The sequence below is a fragment of the Lathamus discolor genome, chromosome 1 (genome assembly GCF_037157495.1).
Source record: "Lathamus discolor isolate bLatDis1 chromosome 1, bLatDis1.hap1, whole genome shotgun sequence".
NCBI classification, from domain to species: domain Eukaryota; kingdom Metazoa; phylum Chordata; class Aves; order Psittaciformes; family Psittacidae; genus Lathamus; species Lathamus discolor.
In genome coordinates, this window is record NC_088884.1 from 48,882,628 (window position 1) to 48,890,972 (window position 8,345).

The window sequence follows — 8,345 nt, forward strand, 5'->3', positions numbered from 1 at the left end:
GTTTTCCATTTGCAATATTAAAAAGCACTTGCTAGAGCTCTGGTCTGTTCCTCTGAAAGTTTAAACATGCACTCTTATTTTCCAGTGTTATGAGAAAAAGGAATGTTTGGGTTTTTTTCTTAATGTATTTCAACTTTATTGCACTCCTGAAATACATTGAGAAGTATCTGATCTGAAGCCTCCTAACGTGTGTCATTTTCAGTAGGGTTACAAGTATCAGCAAGTTTTCTAAAAACAGAAATCACTGGGCAGGTCCAATTTATTTTGTTGTTCAGCTTTTCCCGGTTTTTATCTGTGGCCCACTGCAAGGAAAGAATGAACGACTTTGCTGGGAGTTCAACTCTTTCAAGAGGTGGTGGGAGGGAGGGAGGAGGAAAATACATCAACGAAGCCCTGGGTCTGCACACCCCTGGTCAGCTACCGCTTTGTATATGTTGGCCTATTATAGTAGAAAGACATTTCTTAATTCTTCAGAGTAAGGAGAAATTAGAGGGATAATGGATCTCAAGGATAAGCCTCAGAGTCGTATCTTAGCTATTCATTCAAGGACTGATGCAATCTAGCCATCTCCTATTTTTCTGTGCTGTCTTTCAAGGTACTCTGTCAGTCTACAAGAATTAAAAACTGAGCAGAAAAAATACAAATAGTTAATAATATAAAATGCATTCACCTGTATTCCAGTTCCTTTAATCCATATTTTGAACCACCAGTGAAATAAGAGGTGTAATACATTCAAATCTACCTAAATTATGATCTAAAGATATGTTTTTCAGTGGTTAAGGTGTTGCATTTTTATACCATTATCTATATAAACATCAATGGCATGGTCTGTTTCCACTTGGCCTTAGTCACACCAGTTATTTTTTGGTTCATTTTGTTTTTAAATGTGACTCATGAGGTTTCTCTATGCTGCTTATACAATACTTCTTCCTTCCTGATAATGCCTATTTGTTCTCTATTTTTGGATTGCTTTTCCATTGTTATCTCTAAATTATGTACGTTTAGCTGATGAATGGAGGATCTATTTAATTACTATAGCCATAATAGAATAGTTATATTTTGCTATATATTAAATGTATTTGAAGAAATAATTTTTAGTATTTGGTGCTTTCGTTTTATTCTTCTACAGTGTTCCTATACTATCATAGTATTCTATGCATTAATTATGACTTATCTGACTACAAAACCAAAAAAGCTTAAAATATAGTCAGTTTCCCTGAAGAAGATTCACATTATCAAAATCAAATGCAAGAAGGAGTAAAAGGTGATATTTGCGTAAACTGTGGAAGATATTATCAAAGGTTTATGAGGATTCAGATGAGCTAAAATAATGTTTGCGTACATTTTTGTGCTTTTATTGTGGTTAAAAAGGGCTAATGGACTACAAATGCAACAGCTTTTAGAAAAAACTAATTCACTAAATGCCAGTACCAGTTTAGTAGATAAATAAATAAAGCAGTATTCACCCAGAATGAACATGGCAGAGCCAAGCTTCTAACAGTCTAAAGAACAGCTGGGGGAAAGGTATCCACATTTTATTCTTGTCTTCCCTGATATTTGCTTTCGTCCATGGTTAATATTTATCTTAACAATGGGTTTAATATTGCTTCAAGAAACAGATGATATAGTGAAAGAAAATATGTATCAGCAATGTATAAGATCAGTCAGTTCTCTAAATTTTAAAATCTTAGTTTCCTTTAATAAAGTTTACAATCCTTATTTTTAAAGATAAAATCTAGTCTACAAAGAGATATTTGTTATCCTCTGGTACACTTTAGTTTTCATATATTGTTCACTAATTAAATTTCATTTTACAAGATAATAACAGGGATACATTTTTATGAATGCAGTTTGATAGAATTGCTATTCCCTATTTAATGATAGTACTACCTTGCAATTAAACAATTTGATTTAGCCATACAAAAGGTTTCCATGATATATCCTTTTCTTTTTGTCCACTGAATTGCTGCCAGTTGTTAAGTGAAGCTATTTGCCTTTTCATTGCAGTCTTTCATCCTCTTATTTAATGCACACTTAAATGTTCTTCTGAACTCTGGATGTTTGACGTCAGGCTTGCAAGGTTCAAAACATTTGATTTGTCAGGTGGTATCCTTTGGAAACAGAAAAAAAAAAACAGGAAAAAAAGTAGTGTTGCATCTGAAGACTTAAATGGGGTATAAATTGTCTTTCTTAGCCAGTATAAACCTAAGAGGGCTATGCCTCTGCAGGATAACAGTGAGACAATTTAAAGGAGAAGAATTCAAGCTTCTATTTTTGATGGATGGTTGTCTTCCTTTAACTGCACTCGATTTAAGTTTTGTGGTCTTTTACTGCTGAGTTATGTGGTCTGTCGCTAGTAAGTTATGTAGTGGTTCAAGAGTACTGTCTGTAGGACAGTTTCTACTCATCAAATCTATAATCAGGCACTTGTATAATGGTATGAGGTGCTGTGGCACAACTGAGTTTTTACATCATCATTGCAATCTATCTGACAGAAACTGCTGCATACTATGGATATGTTCTTTTCAGAGGCACTCTCTCCTAGTTTGTTGTTGTTGGAACTGCTTTATCTATGAAACACCTTTCCCACCTAACAACTTGAAAATCCTTTGGGTATATTCCCCTTAGAAAAGGGGACTCATGTACAGTGTAATTACAGCATCCATCAACTCTTCTTAAGAGAAAAAGCCTGTGTTATAGGAGACATGGCACCGAAGTTCTCTCAGGAAATTCTCTACCAAAAATTACCCACCTTATTGTTTATACAATGGGGAAACCATTGGGAGGGGAAAAATAAGGCAGAGCCCAAAATCTTAGAAATGTAAATTCAGTTTCTATGTATCTGAGACATATAAGGAGAACAAACCATATTCTACTGAAAACATCTTCTGCCAAAGGCGAGAAGGAAAACTCACCTGTATGTCTATTTGACCGTAACATTTATTTATAAATTTGTCACTGTTTTACTTGTACCTATTCATACTTGCAGTTCTTCAGTAGCTGACAAGCAGTAATCAACACACATACGTGACATCATAGCTTACCTATTGCAGTTTGAAATGCTGGCTAATGACTAAGCCAGGCTCATAGCTAAGTTCTTCTGCCTTTTGTTGAGTTTTACATCAAATACAGCATATTACATCCAGATTTTGATAATGTAAGGCTTCTCTTCAGCCAAATGGCCTCTATGAGTAAGGCAGAAACATTTTTTGTTTTCTAGGGCAATTAATTAGACATCCACACTGTCACTCCCACACTTAAATTAATCTCCATATGTTCAGTTATCATAGGAAAAAAATAAATGAAAGAAGATGAAGCGAAAACTCATAGACACATCTCTGCAATGTTTTTTTCAGGCACCTATATTTCTGTCAGCATGTTGGGAATTCATAACCTCATTATTACATGCTTAACTAATCAGCACACTTCACAATTTCCTGACAAACAGTGGCCCCGTCACTTTTCATCATATATTTAAAATAGAGAAGAAAGAAGTCTCAGTCATGATACTTTAGTACTTTTATTACGTGTCGTTTAGCCCAGTTACTATTTACCTGTGGAATATAACTTCTGACTTAAATAGCACTTCTCGTTACTTGTTTTGTGATATATTGTCTCTGGTTTATTTAATTTCTTGTTTAATTTTCTTGTGAATTTGAAAAAAAAAAAAAAAATCCGTACTTTCTCAGTCACTTTTCTGAATTGCCCAAGTTCTAATAGGGCTTGTTGGAAACCCTTTTATACCACTTTTTAAATTCTGATGTGTGATGGGTGGTCTCAGGTAAGAAAAAGAAATATGGGAAGCACATATGAGCAAGTAAAATATTTTTCAAACAGGAAATATTATGAACTTGCAGCTAGTGAAATGTATCCTGTACAAATGCATCCTGTAACAGCTTATATATCCCTGGCCTGATGTGGTTGTTTTCTCTGTGTAGCATTCCTGTGCTGTATGGCATTAAAACTGTTCCCAGCTAAGGTTTCCACCCTTGGCCCAGCATTTCAGTTGCATAGACACAGTCTGACTGATCAGTTCGTATGAGGTATCAGACTTTACCATTGTTCTGGTCTGGCTGTGCTGAAGTTAATTTTCCCCCTAGCAGCCCTCATAGTGCTGTGCTTTGTACTGGTAGCCAGAAAGGTGTTGATAATATTACTGCTGGGCAGTGCTCACATGGCATCAATCTTGTTCCTCCAACGTTCCCCCTCGCCAGCAGGCTGGAGAGAAGGGCAAGATGTTGAGAGAGGACACAGCCAGGACAGCTGACCCCAACTGACCCAAGGGATATTACATGCCTCAGGACATCTGCTCAGCAGTAAGAGCTGAGGCAGGGGACGGGAGGGCATTTGCTATTATGACATTTGTGTTCTGGAGTAACACTATGCTCACTGAAGCCCGACATCCTGGGAAGTGTCTGGACAGCTGCTGATGGTGAGTATAAATCTTCTGTCTTCCTTTGCTTCCACGCATGGCCTTTACTTTTGCTTTCTTAAACTGCCTTTGTCTTGAACCACAATTTTTTCCTCATTGTATATTCTCCCCACCCTGTCTAGCTGAGGGGGGCAGTGATACAGTGATTTGGTGGGCACCTGGTGTCTAGGCAGGGTTAACCCACCACAACCACACAGGCATGAAGCTTTCATGCCTGGCTGCGCAGCTAACAAGAGGCAAACTTGTCCCCCTTTTTAGGCTGGTGCACACCTATGTTTAGGATGCTTACCACATAGTTCTTGCCATAATAAGGAGCTCTCCTCTCCCAGCTTTTGGAAATGAGAATGAGGCTGCTCAGAGTGCTCTCCAGAGCACTTCAAGGCATAGCAGGCACTTGAAACCTATAGTCTTAAGGAGTTGCCAATCTGCAAGATTTTATAGTCTCAGTAAACAAATCTAGATTAAGGAGGAAAGGGTTCAAACCTTTATGTAAAGATATACTTGATATGCTTTACATTACTTATGTGACCTTCCCATCTTTAAGGCTTCACTTCTGCGTTTTCTTGAGTCTCAGGATCTCTTTCCTTCCTTGGTTCAATATTTTCTTCCAGCCACTGCCTGTTTGCTTTCAGCTTTATTGTAACTGGGTTATTCTCCATGTATAGCAGACATGTATAGGATGGACAAGGGTAAAGCAGTTGATGTCATCTACCTGGACTTGTGCAAAGCGTTTGACACTGTTCCACACGACATCCTTCTCTCTAAATTGGAAAGATATCAATTTGATGGATGGACCACTCGGTGGATAAAGAACTGGCTGGATGGCCGCACACAAAGAGTTGTGGTCAATGGCTCAATGTCCGGCTGGAGACCGGTAACGAGTGGTGTCCCTCAGGGATCGGTGTTGGGACCGGTCTTGTTTAACATCTTCGTCGGTGACATGGACAGTGGGATTGAGTGCGCCCTCAGCAAGTTTGCTGATGACACCAAGCTGTGTGGTCCGGTTGATACGCTGGAGGGAAGGGATGCCATCGAGAGGGACCTTGAGACACTTGTGAGGTGGGCTGATGCCAACCTTATGAAGTTCAACCATGCCAAGTGCAAGGTCCTACACCTGGGTCGGAGCAATCCCAGGCACAGCTACAGATTGGGCAGAGAAGAGATTCAGAGCAGCCCTGCAGAGAAGGACTTGGGGGTGCTGGTCGATGAGAAAATGAACATGAGCTGGCTTCAGTGTGCGCTCGCAGCCCAGAAAGCCAACCGTATCCTGGGCTGCATCAAAAGGAGCGTGACCAGCAGGTCGAAGGAGGTGATCTTGCCCCTCTACTCTGCTCTCGTGAGACCTCACCTGGAGTATTGTGTGCAGTTCTGGTGTCCTCAACATAAAAAGGACATGGAACTGTTGGAACAAGTGCAGAGGAGGGCCACGAGGATGATCAGGGGACTGGAGCACCTCCCATATGAAGACAGGCTGAGAAAGTTGGGGCTGTTCAGCCTGGAGAAGAGAAGGCTGCGTGGAGACCTCATAGCAGCCTTCCAGTATCTGAAGGGGGCCTATAGGGATGCTGGGGAGGGAATCTTCATCAGGGACTGTAGTGACAGGACAAGGGGTAACGGGTTAAAACTTAAACAGGGGAAGTTTAGATTGGATATAAGGAGGAAATTCTTTCCTGTTAGGGTGGTGAGGCACTGGAATCGGTTGCCAGGGAGGTCGTGAGTGCTCCATCCCTGGCGGTGTTCAAGACCAGGTTGGATGAAGCCTTGTGTGGGATGGTTTAGTGCAAGGTGTCCCTGCCCATGCAGGGGGGTTGGAACTAGATGATCTTAAGGTCCTTTCCAACCCTAACTGTTCTATGATTCTATGATTCTATGTATATATATATATACAGATATATATGTGTATATATATTATATATATATTTCTCCATGTATAGGACAGGGAAGACTGCTTAGTTATAGCAGTTTTTTGGTTTGTTTTTTTTTTTATTTATTTTTTGAGGAGATTGGAGTAAGGTGTTGGAACTTTATCAGTTGCATTCAGAAGCAGGCCTCTCTCGCTTCCTCCCTCTCTTCATTTCTCCTGCCTTTCTCCCTTCCCTCCCATGCTTTCTCTCTTACTCTCTTTTTTTTCTTCCTTCAGCCCTTCCTGGTTCATAGAGCCACTAAGGAATTCAGTGAGATTTCTGAATTGATTGTAACTATGTAACTAGACATTAAAAGAATTGTTCTTCTGTGTAAGGGCAAATAAAACAGGAGTTTAGTGAGAAAATTTCCATGGAAACAATAGTTCAGTAACAATGAAAAATATTTCTCACCACAATGTGCTAAAAATAGCTTCATAAATAACTTTATAAACTTGGACTTTTTTTTTATTGATAGCATGGCAGGCAAAAACATTGTATTTTTCATCTGGAGGATAATATGGCTCATTCCAAGTTCTGCATCCCTAATTCTTGAATAGGATAGCTTCACACTTGCCAAGCTGCTTTTTTAAGCCTATTCTGACATTGGGTATTCTTATTCATCTAGATACAAGGATTACAAAGGAAAGTGGGCTACATTTTGTGCTCGGTTGCTTACCACTTCCCAAATTCTGCTGCATTGTTGCTATTTCACAGTAATACTAAGATCAATTCAGTAGAAAAAGAGCAAGCAGCTTGGATCTGCATGTTCTTCACTCTTGCAAGAAAGCTGTGTTTTCCTCTATCTTTCTACAATTTTTAAAGAAAGAGAGGTTGATTGGCAGTCCCTCTACAAGGTACAATAGAGCTTTGTGAGAACTGTCACTGTACCATACATACTACTGCTTCTATCTTCGGGCTTATGAAATTCTGTTTGGGATCTCAGTTTTATCTTAGTATTTTCAGTAGTCATGGGTTTTTTTCTGCATTTGATTTTCAAGTACAAATAGATAAGAATGTATCGGTGATGAGTTGTGTATTTAGCTATATCTAATTGATTGATACTGATTGATGTTGTAAGGTATATGCAAGCTGGTGGCAGACTGCAACTCTATTTTTTTCTTTAATGGTTGTATGGTCATACATTATTTTCCCATGGTGTTTCACTTTTTTAGTGAACTCAAATTTCAGTGGAATTATCTGTATAGCTTGTTAAGTGAACTAAAACATCATAGCCACAGAGGAAGGTGTTAGATTCTATGAAATGAAGTAGAATTATACAGACCACTTGGTCAACAGATTTGTCCAGCGGGGTTTTGTGGTCATCTGATGGGTCTTGCTTGATAGACAGACTGGAAGGTTTAGAACAGAAGAAGCTAAAGTAAATATGCATGCTTTTTCTTTTTTTGACAGCCTACTTAGGCAGAAATTGTCTGCAAGAGCAGGAAGAGGATATATTCCTGTCTTCTTGATGACTGATGGGCCCTTGGGGCTTTCAAGATGTATAAGCTTAGAAGTCCTGTATTTAGACCTGCTACTTATAAAGCAATCTCTGACTATCTTTGTTTTGTCCTTTGAGGAAATGAGACTATATGCTTGAAAAGGTCATGCAGAAGCTCAGTTGCTCATAATTATAGTGTGGGGGTTTTTTCCTGAGAAAAAGTATGTTTAGTTTATGGTGGTAGCTGGAGCTGGATCCTACATAGACATACCTGGATTGTGGATTTGGCTGTTAGGAGAAATGTTAGATAGCTGGCCTGTGTAGTGGGACTTGTTTTTTCTTAGATCAGTGCAACTTTAAATCGAACATCTGTGACATATTTATGTACTGGTGGGAAAGAAAAAGCCTATAATCTGAAGACCCTGAAGAGGAAAGTTGAGACAGAAATCTCAGATGAAGGCTTGACTGAAAGAACAGATTGGTGGGGGAGGATATACTCTTTATTTACAACTTTGAGGCAGAGTGAACACAGTAACTGAGATCACTGAATAGGGACACTATAGAGATGCAA